Source organism: Ambystoma mexicanum, chromosome 5q (assembly GCF_040938575.1).
Source record: "Ambystoma mexicanum isolate Mex_15411 chromosome 5q, UKY_AmexF1_1, whole genome shotgun sequence".
NCBI lineage: Eukaryota > Metazoa > Chordata > Amphibia > Caudata > Ambystomatidae > Ambystoma > Ambystoma mexicanum.
The window spans coordinates 457,058,024-457,080,927 of NC_090933.1; positions in this window are offsets into that span (position 1 = coordinate 457,058,024).

Below are 22,904 nucleotides of genomic sequence, written 5' to 3' on the forward strand. Positions count from 1 at the left end.
GTACAGCTGTACCTCTTCTCGGTGCCCCTCTGTATCCTACCCCTGCTGCATATCTGTTCTGTTGTTAGACCTGAAAACTGTTCCGTTTTGTATACGTACTGTTGCATACCTATGTAGTATACCTCTGAAAAGCACTCCGTTGTGTATACATCTGTATTGTTGTATTCATCTGTAAAGTCCTCTGTTGCTTCTCGAAGCTAGGTCTGTGCTCAATAAATATAATAATAATAATAATAATAATAATAATAATAATAATAATAACAATTCAGCTCTCATTGTGCAGATAACTGCAGCTTAGGCCTCTACAACATCATTGAATTGACAGAGATACGCCCTATTTTGAGTTGAATGAATACAGGATGGGAAAAGGCTGAAGATAAATGCCCACCACGTCTTTCTTACTTTCAACAGAACATGAAGCACTGTGCCCTTGATGTGAAATAACTATTTTGTTATTAATAAAACGCAATTTGGGGCAGGGTCCTTGAAAGCTGAATTGTACCACCTTGCAAGCCTATCAAAATACACAGAGATGTTTCTTGATAGAGATGTTTTCCTCCAGGGGGTTATGGTCGAATTCATACACAAGTAGGCAAAGTTCGAGTTATCTATGATGTCACTTGGGACCCCATGGAGGAACACGTCCCTTGTTCATAGCTAATGTTTTATATTTAATCAACCTTTCTCACTGTCTGTGCCCCCATCCCCCCCCTAAAATGACTTGCTTGTTCAGATGAGTTACCAGGCAATTGATTGTTTTTTCCTACCTTCATTATTAGTCTCTTTCGGTTCACCCCCTTCATTTCAAACACATTTAAAATCACCAGAGCCAGCTTACTACACCTGCACTGGGCGGTTCAAATTAAGTTGGTAGTGATCAATTGTGTTTCTATATTGTGCTGCTCCCAGGTTGCTATATTCTTCGTGCAATATTGCACATGCTGTGGTAAAGTACAGTGTGTGACATGTTTCAAATATTGTGTGCATCTTTCTTTTCCCATTTTTTAGTTTGTGTTATAAGGTGTGGTTTGTACAACCTAATGGCAGACACTATTTAATTAGAGTACAGATAGGAGGAAATGGCATATGAGGAGGGACGCACAGCTTGTATGTGCTGTTTGATTATTTGCCCACCCATTGACTGCTCACGGCCATGGTAATCCCCATGGCCATTCCCACCAAGTTAATGCCCCTCCCTGCCAGCAACACCTCCTATTGGGCTCCCTTTGAACTTTCTTTAATCAAGCCTTACCAATGTCGAAGTGCCTGCCAGTGTCTTTTAAAAGCAGTCTATTGAGAGTTAATGACTTTATTGTATCTGTAAACCGCTACTGGTGTAATACAAATGTCTTTACCAGGTCTGCCCTCAGCCACTCGATTTATAACCACGATTTCTTTCCTTCACTGAAGCCCTGTTGAGAACAAGCTTTGGCAAATCCCACTTTTTGGGCTTGTGTATAAGTATTAGGCATTTGCTAGGCACCGTTATTTTATGTCCAGGTACTCACACCATTTTGCAAATGCTACCATCAATGGCCAGTTAATACCAATACGGCAGTGCCTGCTAAGCCTTTCCCATCCCTACACAAAAACCCAAATGTTCGCATTGCCATTGTTTAAAGAGCAGTTGTTGCGTGCAATAAATGTCCCCCAACGTAATTTACGACCGCCATGTGCAAAATGACTCATGCAATTTAGGCACAGCTGATAAAACTGATGGAAAAAGTAATTTAACACAACAATCTTAATATGCAGTACTCAGCGCAGATTATGCGATATGGACCCTTGTGTTCAGCTGCTGGCTCAAATCGCCCTTGCATTTTTCCTTCGCCCACCTGTTAAATATGTTGCTAGAGACAGCAGACATCGTGCAATGATCCCCTATAGTGATTGAGTCCCCTTTTGTTTGGTATGTTTGGAAATGGCTCGTGTCATGATCCATGTAACGATCCAAAACCTACATGGGTACTCTCCCTCCCCTTGAGTGTGTGATGTCTCCAATGACATGAAGCAGCCAACATCCACTGCAGTGGCTCTGTCATAGTGATATATGCCAGTCAATGGTGACCTGTACCACCATTCCCTGAGAGTGCTGTACACACCTGATCAGGATAGGGGGTGAACGGTGGAGGTGGCAGCAGAGCAACCAGCCTTGCACTGCTTCACTTGAATCCGTGGAGACCCTGTTGAGGTGAATGGAATTGTGAATCACAGCACCAATTCCTCTACAATGTCTCCAGGTCCTCTGGAGACACGTGTAAGGAGGAGCCGAGATGGGTGGTCCACTTTACGCCCCCTACCCTTCTACCGATTCTCTCAAGACGTGGTGGTGAGCAAATGATTTGATATTGCTGTAATATCATAAAGATCCACAGGGGTTTGGAGTTACATCACAACAGCAAATTATTTTTCTGTGTGCCTTCCAAATACAAAGGTTCTCAATGGGGAAACAACATGTCACAAACATTACATTTGTACATTTGAAAGGGAAACTATATCTGCCTGATTCATGGAACGGTTTCCTATGGGATTACGCCATTATAAAACACTTCCATGAATCAGGTCTTATATCTACTATAATTCGCAGCTGAATGATGGAATTCTTCTTATCTCAGCAGCCGTGGTTCATACTAATGACGTATCCATTTGTTTGTGTGAATGGCTGCTAGTTGCATGAAGCAGTGAGTTTGAGCTGCTTGATTTACAGTACAGGTTAGATGGTATTTTCGGTTTCTCATTAGATAACTTGAAATCAAGCTAGTCTATGGAGAGTTTGCTCCTTTCTTTTGTGTAACGTAAATTATTGTTTTAATCAATTTCTAATTTGATTTTTAAACATCATAAGTATCATAGAAGCCATGGTAAATCAACAGACTCAGTGAAGTTCTGATCTTCTCGTGCTACAAGTGCTAAACGCTCATCTTGCAACTTTATCTCGGATTATAGCATTGAGGTTGATCAGTGAAATTGTGAAATAGTTTTAGCATTCCTCGGGTCTCTCCATTTTTTAGGATTATATTTGTGCATCTCGTTGCTTTTTGTGTTCAACACCTTAATTGAATTTCATTTGAGTGGGGGCGTGAGCGCCTTTGGAAATGGGTGCTAGATATTGACTGACAGGCCATCCAGGCCTGGTGAAATGTGCTGGCATGCAGGTGCAACATCCCAAACAAGGAAGGAGGTTCAGGCCGTGTACATTTTATTGACATCCAGATCTGGTCATTCCAGTGTCAGTATTTTTGCCATTGGATTTTGCATTTCTACACACGTGCTAATTGTAGTTAGTTTTGACACACTTTAGAGAGCATTATATGGTGAATTGAGAACATTATTATTCATTATAGTTAGAATTTAAGCCCATTAAGTTGAGTTTTGATTTTATTTAGGATAATTTAGAACATGGTGTTTTTGTATTTTTGGATTGAAGAAAGTGTTTTGTAGTTAGTGAAAATGTGGCTGAAGTGCCACATAGGGCAAACAGTAGGTAAGATACGTTTAGATTTTTGGTAGCATAAGGACTACCTGCACATTGACTAGAGTTCTGCCATCTTGAACTAGGTCCAGAGTTTGCAGCTCTCTGTCAGTAATGATGCACTGGGCCCCATTATTGAGTGTCTACCCTATTAATCAATTAGATGTTATTCGTGCTTCCCCACAGCAAGCGTTCAGGCAGCCAAGGTCATTGGAGGAAGGGTGAAACGCCGCTCAGATTGCAGTAGATGGTGTAAGGCCAAGTAGTCCACAGGAGTTAGGAACAGAATTTATTAGGTCTGTTTTGTTCCGAACGAGTAGATTAGTGCAGCAGTTGAGTGGTGAGAACAAGACATGGTGTTGAGATTTTGCCAGAATATTGAATTTAGGTGTGATTGTACTGCCCCCATTGCCAAGAGACAAGCCCATTGGAACTGCAGGCATCAGTCTGAATAGAGCAAATAAATCCAAGAAATGAGTCTCCAAGAGCAGTGCCTAGGCTGCATTTTTTATAAAGCCACCTTTTTCCCAGGAGAGATATAGAAGGATGTGTGCTAGGAAAGCAACATGTTTCAAGATGGGAGTCGCCAGCGGTGCTGCCAAGTGTGCAGTTGCTAGGCCAGAGAGCCGTTTGGCTGACCAAGTTGTCTGTTTGATGAGAAAGTAGTATTGTGCCTATTCACTCCATGATTGGGTCCTCTTGGGGGGGTGCACACCACGAGTTAGCCAAAGTTGTTTTGACCAATAACAAAAGTCTATTATTGCAACAAGTTATCTGAATGTAAAACATATTTTCTGCTGACAGCACAATTAGGTAATTTGCAGTGAGTTGGATTCATGTTATCCCAGATAGGTTATTAACCAATAGGGTGATGAACTATAGGGTATGTTTAGATTTGTGTATAGAGGATAGTCAATAGGAAGGGTGGGGTTAACCTGTGTTTGACACATTTTGCATATGTAAATTTTGTGGTTTTCAACAATAAAATGTGTAACTTGAAATGGGTGTGTCGAGCGAGCTCTCCGTTTTTCAGTTCTACAGAGCTGGCCAACTCTTCCGCCAGTATTTGCATGTAATGTAATGTGTTTTTCTTTCAAAATGTTCACACCTCATTGATCCCTTGGATTATTTTTATCAATTGTTTGTTTGGGCCTACTGCACAAATTCCACACCTTAAAGACACTAATGATGTGTATACTTCACATGAGGTATTCCTTTATTTGTTTATCAATTTGGAATGTAGTGCCTTGGCCTAATTTAGTAGCGGGGAGCCTATCCAGGAATCTTTTTGCTCTTTTGGATCATATGGTCATGTTTTCTAGGGAACCGCCCACGTTGAGAAAACTCCATTTTCCAACATGGCATGTTTCTGGAATGGTGCTGTCCTGTTAAAAATTCACTCTTATCATGGATGCACATGAGTAGATGGAATGGCCAGACGTGGTACTTAAGGAGACAGGCAGGTTCAATATGATTGGGGGCTCAGGAGGAAGAGGTGGAGTAACAGACCGAAAGGAAGAGGGCCTTCTGGAAGAAAAGGGCTTGAAATGTTGTCCTCCACACAACACAGGGGAACACGTTGTGGCAGAGAGGCAGGGGAGAGAAAGAGTGCTAAAGGGTGTCCCCCATATTGATTGAAGGCAAGTGGGAGCAGGCACACACATTTTGTTTTACTGCAGTTCTAAAGCCAGGCCCGGAAACCTGGGCTTCAGAACAACATGGATTCGATGCATAGAGTTGCTCATAATAAGCGCTGAAGGCTTTGTTTATCCCAGAATGGTCTCTTTATAGTCCAACATCTGTCTTTAATCCAGTGAAGTACTAAGGTGTGCGCTTTTGTGTGTGATGTCCATTTGGATTCTATTGTCTTTGTTCTTTTTTGCTTCTGCTGTTCTATCATGCAATGGTCCATTGCATTTTTCTGGAGACTTGCCCAGTGACACTCCCACCAACTAATTCCAAATTGGTTGATGCTGTTTTTTATTGCCTTTTCTTTGATCAAAATATCCCCTTCATGTGTACACTCTCAAATTGTTGCTTAAGGTGCTGCACTGTTCAGATTCCTGGAAGTTGTCATTGTTATTCTTCACTTGACGCACAAAAGATGAGTCTCTTAGTATCTGGTCCAGTCACTAGGATCTTGAAAGTGTGTTTGCAGATTCCAGATTAAGTTTGCAGTCAATCTGTGTGTTGTCAGACGGGACAATGTTGCACAAGATTGCCAAAAAATTGAGGACATTTCCTGTATAGCAGAAAAAGTCAATTGTTTAGAATGACATATGGGACAGGGAGAAGTAAGTGTACACATGTGCCTTAGATCTGAGGATACACCAGTCATCAGTGAAGCTCAGTCTTTGCATAAAAGATGAGAAGTACCTTATGTCTCTAGACAAAATCGGATCCTCCCACAATTATATTATTTCAATGAAAGTCAGCATGTCAACTACTATCTTCAAGAAAGTGGATAGTGAGTAGTTGAAGAAAAAGTAAGCATTCATTAAAGGCATCTCTACTCCCTCTATACCAACCCTCATACTGCATTTTCACCTTGCATGACACCCTTGAAGGACATTTTAAACAGCATGTTTACACCACTGGATTGTGTGGTGCCACACCTTTGACACTACCTATTTGTGTTACAGATGGGTTGTTTCTGTGAGGGAAATGGGTTTCCTAAAGGAAGGGTATATTCCCTTTGACGTGTTTCATAACAGCTGATATATTGTTTTTACAATGTTTTGTTTAATCTGTTCACAATCCCAAAAACAATCTTGATTCAGTGGTACAATACGTTTAATCTTGGAGCACAATCTACTGTTGGACTCACCCGTGAATGATTGAGAACAGGTTAAGAGGTAGGTTACGGGGCTAACTTACTACCCATAATAGAAAACAGAATATTAACTATATACACAGATCAAAAGGAAACAACTCCTGAATTGTAAAATTTAATTTGGATACAAAAATGAAACAGGGGTAGAGTTTCAGAAAGGTACTGCTGTAACTCTTGATTATCCTCATTGGAACAAGGCTTGCGGCTCCACAACAACATACTAAGGCTCTTATTCTCTACTGTGGAGTAATTGATTTTGAGTCTTGGGTAGAAAAAAGTCAGGATAGCCTCCGACTCAACCACTGTAAATTGAGCTTATCAATGGGTTATGCACAACATGGATATGGAGCCTCACTTGACGTCTGTAATCCAGGGTTGACAGATGTCCATACAGGTGAACTGCGTTTAGCTGGGGTCTAGGCTAATCGTGGTTCAAGAATCTGTAAACATGTGTGATCTTCACCTCCAAAAAAATCAAAGAAACTTTGAAATAGTATGAATGAACGAATCTGAATGGACAATTAAATATTTGATTTTTCATGAGGACAAATGCTGACCAGTTTACACTGTCTGGAAATGCAACAGAAATGTTAATAGAAAATGGCAAGTCAGAACAACTTAAATATTTGTGTTAACCTCTAAAATACAGAAGGTCATAGATCTGAGGTGATTTGTGTCAGTCTTATATGATCAAGTGTTTAGGGATAATGATTGTTCCTCAAATTAATTTTGCAGACATTCAGTGAGCACAGCATTTCTCCTATGTAATGGACAGCAGAAACAAGCACCCACTCCCTATAATTGTGAAATGGTTGATGTGTACAGTACGAATGAGAGTGGTTGCTGTGTCCAGGGAGAGAAACAGCATTGAGACGGGAACATTCTCAATGTATCGCCCCCTAGATGAAAGCCCAAGAGCATCTCTTAGGTGCTGGGAGCTAAAATGTTTAATTAAGAATACACTATTAAAGGTCCCATGATTCCCCCCACCATCCCAATCTATGTGGAGTTGGGTCTCAACCGAATCACATATGAACACAATTCAAACCAATTCAATTCTGGTAATGACTGCATCAATCTGAAGAGCTCTTATTACTACAACAAGTCCTAGTTGTGGAATGTGGCAGTGTAGCAAAGCTGCACTCCATGGAAGTGTTTTGTTCACATGCAGTCAATGGCTATCTCTCTTAAATTATCACATCCATTGAGCTATTACTATTGAATTATGCAGTTACTAAAGAGCGTATAATTCATGGAGCTAGGCCCCCTTATGCAGAGCTGTTTGCAGGTGATAGATTGTGTCAGGCCTTGGCCAATGTTCATCACGTTCATATCTGGACTGTAATGCAATCACTGTAGCAGAGCTATATTTCAGCTTTATTAAAACAGCTTCAAAAGACTCTTGCTTGAATGTACAGACCCTACTAAGTCATTTGAGGAACAGAGCAAGGGCAATAATGAACATGTGTACAGGAATCTGGATAGGCTGGAGGATGAAGACCACTACTGGGTAAAGGCAAGTTGTGAGTTGGAACTGGGCAGAGAGGTATCTGAAAGAGACTAAAAAAGTGTCTTGCACAACATAAGGCGATGATCAGGAGACTCAAACATCTGTCTGATGCAACAACCTATAGGGTACTCTAGACACCAGCCAACATGTTCAAATCGGGAAGCAAAGTCAAAGACAAGGACTGGATGTGTAGGTCTGAGGAAGTAGACCTGGTCCATATGTTCTCTTCCTGTGCCAAAGCGATTATCCTCTGGATAAGGTGGAAGAAAAGAGTGCTTTAGTACTGGAAACCCACACTCACCTGGAACCACTGTTTGTGGTGTTGGGCTCAACAATCTTACTATGCTAACTGGCCAATGAGAAGCTGTTGTGGGTTCTGAGATCAATTGCATGTGCAAAAAGGGAGATTCTAAGGATTTGGAAGATAGGAAGCAGACCAGAGGTGGTTACATGAACAGAGGACCTAGACAAGCCTGCCACCCTGAAGAAAAAGACAGCAGTTCGTAGGAGAACGATTAAAGTCCCATTGTTATTTGGACAATCTCCATAGGTTTGTTTGCCATCTGAACAGGTAAGTTTCAGAATGGATTTATCAATGTGCACCATTACAAGCAACCTGCTTTCGTGGCCCATTCCTTGACATTCTTACCCCCACTCCCTCTTTCATATTCCTATCTCAGCTGTGCCCGGCTCCTTTCTTCGCTCTATTTCTCCTCCTAAGAATCAGTGCTAACTTGTGTAGAATGTATAGATTGCAGTAGCTTTGGTTTAGATTAAGAATGTTATACGTTTCTTTGTTTGGTGCCTGAGCCCTGTTCTGGTTTATAGAATGTGAATAAACAATTATGCTTTTTTTTTATTTAAAAAAAAAAGACTCCTGTTTGTTAAATTCTATCTGAACACTTTGCAAAGACTGGAGTGGGGTATCTGAACTTCTTCCCCCTATATGGTAGGGTAAAGGCACGGAACACCCCAGCAAAGCTCTCAATTTAGTAAAACATGCCGAGCAGCCAGGCTTAAGCGTTCAGGAGTTGATTCAGGCTGGTTCTAAAGTACAGTGTGTTCCCAAAGCCCCAACAAAGGAATGTTTACACACTATGTTAGGTGATAAGACAGCTTCTTTATATAAAATAAGGTTGCTACCTCTACCATATGTATATAAATACATATACATAATAACACTTTGTACTTGAAATACTTATTCAAAGAATGGCAAATATATACATTTTATGTGGTACCACAAAATACTTAAATTCAGTAAAAAATGCACTAACTGCAGACAGTTTTAAATAGGCATCTGAATTCTTAAGTGAGGTCTATCAGCATAAAATAGGGAAGAAAGACACGTTAGTTGAGGACAGTGGCAGAATGCTTTCTTTAGACTAGGTACACAATTTTACGTGAGTCCAATAATGTTCAATAAACTTCTGATTTCTTTTAAAAGGTTCTTCCACCACAAAGTACCTGAGCGGCGGCAGGAGAACATGATCCAAGGCAAATCTAGGACTCCTGGACGACTCCTGAGGCTAGAAGATGCTCTTCCTCCTCACAGTACCCTTGGTGCCTTGGCAGGCGCATTGGTCACTGTTGGTGTCGTGTTTTGGAATATTGCAGTTTTCTGACTTTTGGTTCTTTGGTACTGCAGCCGCAGCATGTATGTCTGGATGGCTTCTGGAAACCTGGACTCGACCACTGGAGTGTACCTCAGACCCTCACCAAGTCTGGACCCTGGTGACATCTTTGTTAGCTTCTGGTGGTGGTAAACCCATCAACGGACCTTCCTCAGCACTCAGCGAATCTTGACTTTCACCAGTGAGATAAAGCGGTCAGTAATAATAGTGAGGATGTCCCTTGAAAAGTTCCTAGGCATTTCGGAAATTTCGAGGCTCCAGGTGTCCAGCAGCACTATGCTAGCATACTCCCTCTTCTGTGCGATAGGCAGCAGCGGCTTCCACCAGTCACGACATGCACCTCCGGACCCTGGGTGACACCTTTGGACTTCTTTGACTTGAGATTTCCAGGCAATCCTCTTCAGGACTCACGAAGACCCCTTCTCCAGATGGCTGGCACACAGGACTGGCTTCGAGGGCACTTCAGATGAAGAACCGCAGTTTGCACGATGGTCCCTCATAGCTCATGGAGAGATCTCCTTTGCAGATCCTCTCTGCACCAGTCCTTGGAAGAATACAGCAGCTTTTGGATTACCCAAAGAAAAGGCAGCAGTCGACTTCTCCTCCAGCTGGGCTTCAAGGAACAGCTTCTTCTTGCTTCAGCTCCGACTTCTGCTTCTGAACAAGTTCAATTTCAAGATCAGCTTCTGCACACATTGGTAAGTGAGAGGTCCCCAGATATACACATCTGCTCCACATTCACTCTGGCTGAGCCAGGTCAGTCAGCGAAACACACAGAAGGGCATTTATGCAGCCAATCAGGCTCACAGTAATTCAGGCCATTCACTCCACCCAGACACCTGTAACAAAGAATGTGGATTGGTGTAAGCAACCAGACCTTTAGCACACTACATTGCATTCATGTCAGTTTCATTCAGGGCTGTCTCGTTCACTGTGTCACACACACAGAAACCAGACACCCACAACAGAAAATGTGAGTTGACTCCCAACTCCATTCACACAGGTCCCACCTGCAGGGTGTACCCACAAAACACAGCCCCAGGCAAGGTTCCAGTCAGTCTGACAGGAGGCAACCCCAGAGCTATATATGTCATTTAAACCTAACAGCCAGTCAGGAGGGAAGGGAACAACAGGGACATACATGGTGTTTCCACCCAACAGCCATTCAGGAGGAAGGGACAGGGTCAGAGCTTCTCAGGACTTTGGGAAAAAAAGTAACAACCATGAGGCTACAATGGCTATCTTGCATTGATTCCTATTGAAGGGCCTGGGTGTCTGAAAATGGAGGACACTCAGAGCCACTGCCACGTCAGCATGTAGCTGACACCCTGCTCGGTAGGCAACAGACAGGTACCCAAAAACACACATAATAGGTACAAGGGTGCATCCCCACCCTTGGGTGCCATAAGGGTATATTGTTCAACAAAAGGTAAAATAAACAGATCCAGAGATCCAGGCAGAACACATAAGGAAAACACATACAGAGAAATGGTAGGGCAAGGACAACAATGCCCTGTCCATCCATAAGGCATTTTCACCATCACACTCTTTATCTTTGGAGTCGTCTAGGGGGTCCCAGATTCATCTTGGGTCCTGTTCTCCTGTGGCCTCTCATGTACTTTGCGGTGGTAGAACCTTTTAAAAGAAAGCAGAAGGTTATTGAGCATTATTGGACTGTGCTCTAAAAGACAAGATAAGTTACTTGAAAAAGACCCATGTCGGATCAAAACACATGTCGGCTTAAAGTGTGTTATTAAATCACATAAAAACATGTGACAGGAATTCTCATTTGTTGCTTGAGACATTCAAGTAAACTATACAGCCAACACTAACAGTGACCCAGCGCCTGGGTGAACCTGGTTCTTACCCAAACCTATTATAACCTTGCCGAGATGGAAGACCACTGCCTTTTAAGAACCCCTCACTGGCAGCAGGGTCCACCATCAACATCCATGATCAGTGCCGTGATCTATTTATTCTGCCCACTTTGCACTATGTATACCAACATGCTCTGCTGAGTCCAATTCAGTACCTAATATATTTGAGTAAATATTGTTTTAATTAAGTCTATTGTGACCTATGCTATTAAGGAATTTCATCTTAACCTCTTCTGTGTTTTTGTTTCGAATAACTGAGCACTTTAGTTGATCTACATATGCCCAGATTACATTACTATGGTACATGCTTTGTCTGTTTGTAGGGTTAATGAACATTGAAATACGGCTACTCACAATGTCCCTATTCAGTGTATGATAAAGAAACTTGCTCCGCTACCCACCAAACTCACAAGATACCAACATAAAACGTATTTAACCCCTTCTTCACCTTTTACCAGAAAGGCACTTTTAACACTGGCGAGGGCTATGCTGCAACTTTTCTATTTGACAAAAGCTTACGCTGGTGATTAGATTGAATAAGTCTATTCTATATGATGAATGCTTCCATTTATGTTATTTATGTATTTTATTTATTGGGTATTTATAATGCACCTACACAGCCAAATGGTGTTTCAAGGCACATCAAGACAAAGGGAGGGGCAGGTACAGGGAAGAAAAACAAAATAATAATGCTCCTACTAGGTCTTGAGACATTCGGATTCTGCAAGTGCCTTGCAAGAATGCAAGGGAAGGGGGAGGAGGGGAGGTGAAAGTTGGAGGACAGGGAAGAAGACAAGCAGTAACCTTCCTACTTGGTTTTGAGATAATGTAGAGCATGCAAGTGAAGTAACAGAAATGAGTGGAGATGGGGTATGAAGGGAAGTGTAGGTTGGGATGAAACAGAAAGGATGACATCAACAGCATTCCTAGTTGGTCGAGAGACAAATCAGAGCATGCAAGTACAGTAACAGAAAAAAGGGGAGCCAGGGGAGGAGGGGAAATGTAGGATGGAGAAGAACAAGTAGAAGACACACAGTAATGTTCCTACTAGGTCGTGAGACAATTCAGAGCATGAAAGTTCAATAACAGAATGAAGGCAGGGGGGCGAGGAGAAGTGGAGGAGCTGGAGGAAAGGGTAGTCCTCAGGCAGGAGTGAGGAGAAGCGTACATTAAGTGCAATTGGATCGGTTCACTTGCACATTGAGGAGAAGGTGCACAAGGGAGTGCAAGAGGAGAAGAGGGACAGAGTCGGTGGCAATGAGCGATTGCAGAATCCACCAACGCTGGAGCAACTGTCGCAATGTCCTCCTTGAAAGTACTGGAGGAGCAGGTGAACACCTATTTGGATGAGACTCTCACAGACCGGAGCCACCCAGAGACCTCACCAGGTGATATCGGAGAGAAATGGGAGAGTAGGAGGGAGGGGAGAAGGGGGGCCAAGGGAGGCCAGAGAGTGGGTGAGGGAGAAACACAAAGCCAAAATCAACACAACAGCAATGCACACATCCAATTTCAAGCGTCCAGGATACATTGAAACTCCTAGGTTTCAACATCAGCAGAAAAAAGCAAAAACACCTAGATGCAAGATTCCTGGAACAGGGAAAATTGTACCTATGATGTCCCTATACATGTCCTTGGGTTATATGGACATTTTGGTCTAGTAAATGGGCAGAGTTTTACATGTTCAGCATTGTTGAAACTTGGAGGAGTCAGATGCCGGATTTACATCCTGGTGAATTTATGACATCCCATAATATTTCTTTATGGCAAGATAATTCGGCAACCGTGTGTAAACTGAGCCAGTGGAGGAGTTGTTTGCAATGTACAATAAAATGTAAAGATTGCTAACCGGCCTCCATACATAAAGAAATTGAGGAAGTGCTTGGCGGGAGCCCGAATATATGCTCTACAAATTTGTTTTCAATTTTTGATAGATGGTCCATATCCTTCTTTCCACAAAGCTCACTCCCACAGAGTGTGGCAGGAATTGCCCCAGCCTTGTAAGCCTCGAGGGCTGTTAATAATAAATGATTCCAAAGGCGGGCATTTAAAGTGAGAGTGCATTTGTGTGGCACATTTGTGTAACGTTGCTTTTAGTTTTTTGATCACTCCATTTGATATAATTTTGGAATCCAATTCTAAGGCAATCATAAAAATTGAAGGATTGCTCCATCCAAGATAATAGTAGAATTGCATCTGAGTGTGGGGTGGCAGACGATCACCATCGTTTTCTATCTATTAATAGTGAGACATCTGTCCTTGCAGGAATGTGTTACAATATTGATTGTTTTTTGAAGGCCTATTCACCTCTTAGATATAAGGACTGTGTCATCCGCAAAGAATAGAACACCAATCTTTTTGTTACCAATGTAAGGGGCATCTATGCTCAAATTTAAAATATTGATCACCAATTGATTAATGTATATAACAAAGAGTAATGGTGCGAGGATGCAGCCTTGATAAACACCACTAAGGACTGGGAATGGGTTTGTTGTCTGTCCGTTCTGACAGGATCTGACCATTTTACGAAACCAGCAGGAATTTTCAAATTCGCTAAAATTGACCAAAGAACATCAAGATTTACAGAATCAACAGTGGTTTTAAAATCAATAAGGTATAAAGAAACTTTCTTTAAAATGTTAAATTAAGTTAGTATTAATAAAAGAACGAAGGTTTGTTCAACCAGACCCATATCATGGGTAAAGTGGGCCTGCACCTCAGTAATAATGAATTATTCATAGTCCCATTGTTCCAGCCAGTGTAAGAAGATCTTACCATAGACCTTAGCTAGCCTGTCAATTAACCTTATGGGTCTATAGTTGTTGGGAGAGGAACAGTTGCCTTTTTAAAAATAGGTACAATTTCCGAAGTTCACGAGCTTGATTGGACAAAGTTGGCTGAGCATAAATACTTTAAAAACCATGTTAAAATTGGAATCCATGCAGCTGGCTCTTCTTTGTAAATATCGATAGGAATCTGGTCTGGACCAGGGGCTTTGCCTTTCTTTTGTGAATAAAAAGCCTTCATTACCTCTGCTTCCAAAATGTTGTGGCTTTCCCGATAAGGATCATTTGCAGCAACATTTAGACATGTTTTTCCTTCCTCAAAATGAGGCCTATCTTCGCCATCATCCCCGTGGCCCTTTGAACTTTATTGCCTGGAGAATGTTTGATAGTAAGTGAGAGCTTGCTGTCAATGACTCTTCTCCTGTTTACACTTCCTCCTGTAATTTACAATGACTTGCAGTACTGCCTAGCCATACCTGCTAACATTGTGTTTTATGAGAACTGGACAACGCTGATATTGAACTTGTAGATAGCTACTTGTCTGTGATAAATTCACGCTGTAGGGAATTATGGTATTAGCACTGGTTCATGTCGGACATAGTCGACCAGAGCTCATTGACAGCTTCCATTGGGTGACATTTTAATTATGTTGCTCTGAAACATTAGGCATTTTTCATAGAAAATGTAAAATTCTTAAGAAAATATGATGCAAATGTTAATGTTAAGTACGTGCAATATATGTAATAGCTATGTCTCAAAATAATTGTTTTTCTAGTCTACAAAATGGAAGGCCAAATGCACCTTGGATAAGGTCTAGAAGCTATTTTCGATTCACAAGAGAAAACAATGTTATCCCTCTTTGTGTACTTGTTTCTGCACAGTAGCATGATGCACAAGCAAGTGTGGGAGTCTGCTTGTTGAACAGCTTATGCTTCTCTTCTATGCATTGAACTTAATGAGCTTTTCGAAAGTAGTACACATTGATATCTCAAGCACTATTTTACAAAAATGGCAAATTTAGGGTGAACACGTTTATTCTTAAAACACTGCCCATCCACTCAACACTTTGCAATACACACGATGTGAACATATAACATGATTATCAGGAAGAACGGAGCAGTGGTGAATCTAAAAAAGAGGGATTCGTGAGTATGTAAATTAGACCAGGCAGGTTTCTGCAGCATATATGTTAAGTGCTGGTCAGAGAAATGCAAACACAATATGGACACAAAAATAAACACTGGCCAAACCAATAGATCGGAATCTACATATGTTTAAATTAATATGCTTTTGACTTGTGTGGAATTACTTAAACATTTTACCTTCTACAGTTGCAAAACCATATATAGTGGCATGCCCTGGGCTTGTTTCATAAGGAGTTTCAAATTAAGAGATTGAGTCATTTTCTAAGTGTGCATACAGACATCCACTAAAGGGCACGTATTGAGAATGGAAAAAAGGTTACATCTGGAGGCGAGAATGGTGTTTTAGGATGTGCAGGTAAATGCAAAAGACATTTGTTTTGAAAGCTCAATTCGATATGCTGAAAGGGGGTTGCTGGATTTTGGGGCTTCGTGGGTCGTTTCTGAGGTCCCTGTCCTTGGCAGAGCAAACATTGGGGAAGATGCACAGATGTTGACAGAAGCAAACCAAGAGATGCCAGTGATGATCTCTGATTTGAACACGCAGCCCCCTACCTGACTCACAAAGCTTTAAAATGGAGTAACCGTCTGTGCAGGCACATAGGGCCTCATTACGGGTCGGGCGGTCTGGAATTAACAGTGGCGGTAAACCCGCCGCCACTGTTTATTCCGGACCGCCCGATCTCGAGTCCTGCAGGCGGGAGGTGGCATTCCGGGTTGAACACCTCCGGCCTGCAGGCGGACGTGGAAACACCAGCACCATCACGAGATGGTGCCAGTGGTGTTTCCACTTCCCCATTCCCATTGAGTCCTATGGGACTCAATGGGAATGGGGATTTACACCATTCCGCCTCCGGGATTCCCAGGACACCAGGGTCGTAATGCCTTGGTATTTCCGGGAGTCACGGAGGCGGAATGGTAATACGAGTCCGGCGGTAACCAGGCGGTTTTACCGCCGCGGTTACCGCCGGACTCGTAATGAGGCCCATTATTTAGATGCTCATGTGCACATGTGATTCAGAAGGATTTGCTCAAGGACATAGCAGGGATGCCGCCAGTCAAGTTGGTGTTGTTTTAGAATTTGCGAAATCCGGCATCCTGATTGGCCCATCTGCAAATCGCCTGCAGATTTCAAATTCTGATTTGAAGATTACTTTTCGTAGGTGACTCACATGTAACTAGGGTTGCTCCTCTTTGAGAGATATTACACATGAGGCTCTGGGGCTTTCTCGTAGTGCAATCCTCGGTGGAAGTAAACAGAACCAGGGACCTGTTTAACAGAAAGGGCAGCTCGCTAATGGCTGAGCTCCATAAAACACGCATCTGAAATCACCCCATGCTACAACGGTGGCAAAAATGGACAAATTGAATGTTGTCTCATTAGATGTTGCAAAGTTAATGAGGCCTAACTCGCACATGGGAATAAATGTAATTTATTACTGGAAGATCCTTGCCGGAGGAGGTCATGCATAGCAAACAGCAGTAAAGCAAACTGCGCGTGCCACGGCCCGCTGGTTATCATATTCGCTAATATAAGGGCACGCAGCGTCGGGAAATGTGTGCAGAATGCAGACACAATGCAACTGCACACACAGGCGTAAGTTCTGCGCAACAGTTTTGATAGGACATCAAATGGTTCCAGACCCATATATTTCTAACACAGGACAATTGCTCGAGCCTCAAAGTTTAACGATGTATAGAACAATTAAAATACTTATAGAATTTTTGCAGATCCTTTTAACAACTCCACAACTCTACATCATATTTTAAACTTACTGCAATCTACGTACGTCTTTGTCTTCTTGGCTCCTATGTTTTTGGGTAAATTTGCACTTAAAAAGTAGTGTCACTGAAGCACTTATAGAGAAAGCATTCCATAGGTGATGTTACTCTTGAAAAATAATTTCACTCGTTAAAGAATCTAATGTGGGCTACTCAGGGCCGGTGAAAGGATGTTTGCCACCCTAGGCAAACATTCAGATTGGCACCCCCACCCCCACTCGGGGTCCTAGCCGTTGTCAACCAACGGCCCCCATTTTGTTACTGATTGCCCCTATCCTCAGGGGTAGCAGTGATTTCTGTGTTGGTATTGTGGAATGCAGCACTTACAATCTCCTGAGATGAACCAACATACACAGTGCCCACATCAGCTGCAGCCATCAGAACTGGGCTCTTTACCCAGGGACGTCATTTCACCAAAATGCTGGCAGTAGCAAAAGTGACATCATATGACCCTTGACCTCTGATGACATCACAGGAAGTGATGTCATTTAACCCCCCCCGCAGTAGTGATATCACGGGAAGCAATGGAACACAACCTTTCAGCCCTTTGCAAAACAGGAAGTGGTATCACATAGCATTGTTGCTAAGTGCAGTACGAAAAATATGGTCACAAAATCATTATAATGTGATATACATTTCATAGAAGAATGGATCGCCATATGTATCATTAAGATCAGTGTGTATAGACCATATTAGCAAATTACTGTGAATGCAAGCAGACGTTCATGGCCAAATAATAATGATGTTTGATTATATAGCACTTACGCTTAAGCGCTTTATATAGAATACATACAATATCACCCAACCTGTGTTGGTACTCATTCATCGACCTCAGACGGATGAAAGGCTAAGTTGAGGTATTTAAGAACAGACTACATCAGTGACTCACCCCCTGAAGTGTGCCTGAAATAAACCTTTAATGAGTCTAGCAATTACTGTGTAGAATTCCAGAAAAACAAATTATTTGGTATTCCTATTTTTTCTTATTTAGGGTCACTGCTTAAAGTGTTAGACTTGTGGAACCCCTGTTCTTTTTTTGGCTTTTTCTTTTTTTATATAAGAGGCCTGAACAAGAAAGCCAGTCACTTCAGAAGCAAATAGCCATATGGTGCTGGCCACAGCCCATGCGTTTGATTTAAAAAAAAAAAAAAAAAAGAAAAATGGGTAGCAAGGGAGAACTCGGGGGTCTCAGTTGCAACCCCTGGTGACCCCTTAATGACATCCCTGTCTCGACCCCATGCCCACCACCTCTCTGCACACAGCAGGCAAACATGACAGTTGTTGCACAGTTAGCAGTCCTTGGAACAAAGATATGTTGGCATCAAGTCTGCCAGGGTAAGCAGGGCTTTGGTGCCAAACAGGGCAAATTCATTGATGGAGGTTGGAGGTGAGAGAGGGAAAGTTACAGAGGAAATCTGCCCATGTGTTAAGCATAGAACAATCTTCACAAATGACCCCCGCCATGCTTCATATATATTTACAAAGTTTGCTTTTAATCCCACTCCCTCTTTCAGAGTATGGAGTCTCTATTAAGATTCTCTCTGTGAGCCGGCGCTGTGCAAAACACCTACATGAACAAATGTATGTGGCTAATAGTTTTGACCAGTATTGCTGGATAAACATTCTTTAAAATGTACAATTTGCATCACATGTCTATCAAAAAACTCCCCCTTCAGTACTATTCAAACGGTCTGTCACAAAAGGAATTAATTGCTATTTGCAACTGTGGCCCACTCATTTATTGGTGCTCGAGACAATTTAATGCCCCAGTGCGTTCCTGCCCCCATTCACCCCTCTCTACGCTTCAGTCATCTCATGTGTTACCTTTCACCTCCCAGCTTCCATTCACCACTGGTGTGTTCAGTCACACCTCTGTGTTCCATTCAATGTCTCCATGGTCCCATCCATTCACCTCACAGAAGGCTTGCAACCACCCACCGCAGTGCCTTGCACTGGCTCTATCCTTGAGGAAAATGCTCACTTTAGATATGCATGCATGTAAAAACAGCAGTAACATTCCCTGCAGTCGCACATCCCTTGCAATGAAGGAGAGTGTGTACAAACTGACAGGGGTCGTGTGGTGGGGAGGGGTTCAGTTTAAAGACATTGAGCTGGGGGAATGGAGGGTAAATACAAAGGACCGGATCCATTTACAAAGTGTTTTTCAGTGGGACGCTCCCATTGCAAAACACTTCTGTAAATCAGGTCCAGAGTGTGGATGATGACTCGGGGGAGGGGGCTGTACTCGGTGTGTTTATGAAAAATTGGAGTAGAGGGTGGGTGCTCACAGGGTTTGGGGGTGAATGGGCTGGGATGCACAGAGAGTCACTGAAGAGCGACATCCAGGTGGAATTGCTGTGTACCATAGGCCATCCCGTAGCACTGTGCACAGACCATGGGTACAGCACAAGACATGACTACCGTTCGTGCAAAAGTGCAACACATCATGCATAAGAAGCGGGAGAAGCTTCACCCCCGCCCAGGCTCTGCAGTGCTCCAAGAGTGCCCCTCAACTGGGCGGCTACACGTGACTGTGCTATAGTTAGTGTAGTGCATTGTGAGCCAGGCAGTGCCAGTGCTACCAGTGCTGTAAAACTAAGAGAATGGGGCCATATAAGGTGTTTACTTAGGTCCCAGTCGAGTTGTGGCAGATTCTGTCCTAATACGTCTACATACGTCATGGAACCTGTGGATTATGGGTACCAGCCTGACTCCTCTTGTCCATCCTTTTCCACTCCTTTGCAAGCCTCCACGTTTGTTTTATGTGCAGGTAGATAGATTTACAACACAGTGTCAGTCCGAGTTTAGAGGAAATCAATGCAAAGATGTTGCCACTGCATTTCAATTAAGACCTGACTTTCTGAAACATCATCCACCCGGTGCCCCCCTCCCCGACAAGAGATATATGCACTCAGAATAACCATGCACTGACCCCCGGTGCATTGTAAAACTGCTGGCACGTGCACGATAAAAAGGGTGCACCCGTTTATTATATAAAGATAAAGAAGCACAGATACAATTTCAGTGTCATCTCTTTCCCTCGACTTTGTAGGCTCTGGCGCAGGAATCAGTTTTGGCAGGTTGTATAATATATTTGCAGTTGTTTGAGGTGCTTTACTGTTGTACAGATGGAGACGCTGTGGTGACGGGGACTGCCGGGCCCATTACAGAACATGCATGTCCCCTCGCCAGGTGCAATTTATCCCACCCTCAATTGTCTCTTGTGTTGAATTTTGGGCATCCAGGAAGGGTCATCATAGGCACTTTTGGGGCCCTGAGCACGGACATCTTTGGGGGCCCCTCCTCCAAACCAGAATTAAGTGATGAATATCTGCCCCGCACCCCCACCGCAATCACAACCCATAGGTTGATATGCTGCCTCACAGCATTAAAAATAAGGATGTTTACTCCCTTTAAGTCCCCTTACCCTCTTTACTCTTCCTCTAATTAGAATGATAAACAAGAACCATTTGAAGGCTAAAATGATCAGTCTACGAAGAGGTTACTTCTGTTCTAGCATAGATTCAGGAGACTTTTTATCAATAGAATCCAGGAAGGTATGCAGGCTGTAGTATTAATGAAGGACTGTATGTAAAAAGGTACATGTAACTGTGGGATGTCTTAACCCACTAATCCGAGCCCTGAAACATCATAATGGCCGTCGGAAAGCATGCTACTTGCCAGAAATCACCAGAAAGTGCGCAGTGAAAATCTGAAAAATAGACCACCATCTACTTTTGCCTATGTCAGTGAGCACAGGAGATCACTGCCAAAACCCACCATTGGGCTACCCACAAAGTAGCCTGAAATCACTTGAAAAAGCAATGCTGATTTCCAAAAAGAAACACAGAGCTGTCTGGAAATCCATTTTCTTGATTGTCAAAAATGTGCAAAAATCATGGCTCACAAACCACCCAAAAAGATCCAACCTCCTTGTGGGATGGTCAACATCATTCTACTGCAAGAATCGACATAAATATAAGGTCCACAGAAGTATGTGTTATCTGAACAAAGTCCACTTTTGAGGATTGCTTGCTGGAAGAAATCTATCAAAAATGGGTGTAATACCGCTACTCTGGGGGCGGACCAGACTGAAATGTGGATTTAACATTGAGCAAATATATGTTTTAGAAAAATGCCTATAACAAATTGCACTGAACTGACCAAAATGTGAAACTTTGAGATTGTTAAAATGAAAAATTCACTCACAGTTTAAGACTAAGCTGGACTCCGTGCGATGTTCTGAGACCAAACCCCGGAATTATTCATATTGTAGCTACTATGTTTATGCCAGGATCCTGAACATTTACAGAATTGTGCTCAGATGGGGTGTGAATGCATGTCTAAAAATTGGTGCAGAAATCATATTGAGAAACCCACCAAAAGTGCAGAAAGTGGTAATTTCTGAACCCAAGCTCTTAGGAAGATGAGAGTTGAACAGAAATGTACCTTAGTTAATCTGTCATATGATTTATGTAGTATTAACACATTGTGTATATTGTAAATATGTGTTTTATCAAAAATAAGATATGCTTTACAGAGACCAAGGGGAGTGTTTTTCCCCCAAGCCATGAAGATGACACAGGATGACACGCTGATCCTTTCTCCAATCAGGGGATAGGAAATTCCCTAACCTATCAGATCCTTAGAGTGTTGCGCATTGTAGAATCAGCCTCCCACCCACTTTGGAAATACATAAATAGAGACTGCTGAGGACAGACACACTTTCCATTTCTCAACTTATTTCTTGGCGAAGCGCCCTGCAGGAAGACTCCAGACTCCAGACACAGATCCAGAAACCAGACTCCAGAACCAAGCTCTAGAACCAAACTCTAGAACTTTGAAGCAGAAGAGGCCTAACCGAAAAACTGAATCCTTTTCAGCAGGCCTGCAGAATCTAGCTACCTGATTCTAACCCCTAAAGCTTCCAAGGGGCTCTCAAATTCAATAGCCGGGCTGTGCTGTTTTGCTATTCTAGCCAAGAACCCTGTGCTAGAACCAAGATCCAGACCCAGAAAGCAGAGCTGTATCCAGAACCCGTCAGATCCAGACCAAGAGGCCACGCAGACTACAGTGCAGTGCTGAGACCAGAGTGCCTAAGACCTGTCCGGTGGAGAGAGAGAATCCCAGCTAAACCCTTGACCAGATCTTTGACGGGGCCCACTCCATTTCAAAGCGTAGGAGTGAGTATCTAGTCTAGAACTATACATAACCAATCTCTTAGTTTAAAGTAATCCTATTCCATCCATTTGAACCTGTCCAGAACTGCATTACAGAACCTATGTTGTCTATCCTTAATTCTTCTCCCCTCCACATAATTCTTGATAATTGTAGCAATAATCATCTTTGCGCTGATATTTCCTGAAGAGGGACAAGTGTTTTGACGGACAGAGATCAGAGCGGAGCCGCCGCTGTTCTGGTGGCTGCCCGTTGAGTGACTTGCTTCTTCATAGCTCCTTAGTATAAGCCTTTTGTTGTTGGTAAATCTTTAAAGCGCATCTGTCATTTTTGAAATCTTGATTCTGTTTCTGAAAATTCTACCTTCACAAAAACCTCTGTAACTTTGGAACCGCATGTCCTGGAACCAAAATTTAACTGTCATTCTGAAGCTAAGATCCTAAGCTTTCCAACTATAGTTTTTCCGTAATCGCGTTTCACGCACCTGGAAAAATTGCCGCAAATTGCATTTTGGTTAAATTTCACCACCTGTCAGAATAGCTGATTCTTGTTTGCAACTGCTGAATTTCGTTTTCAACCTGATAATCATTCTTAAATCATTGCTAGTGTTGACCTGAACCAATCCAAAAAAGCTCTCACTTCCTGAATCTCCTATAGTGAATTAAAGTCATTTTTAGCATTTTTCCCATTCAT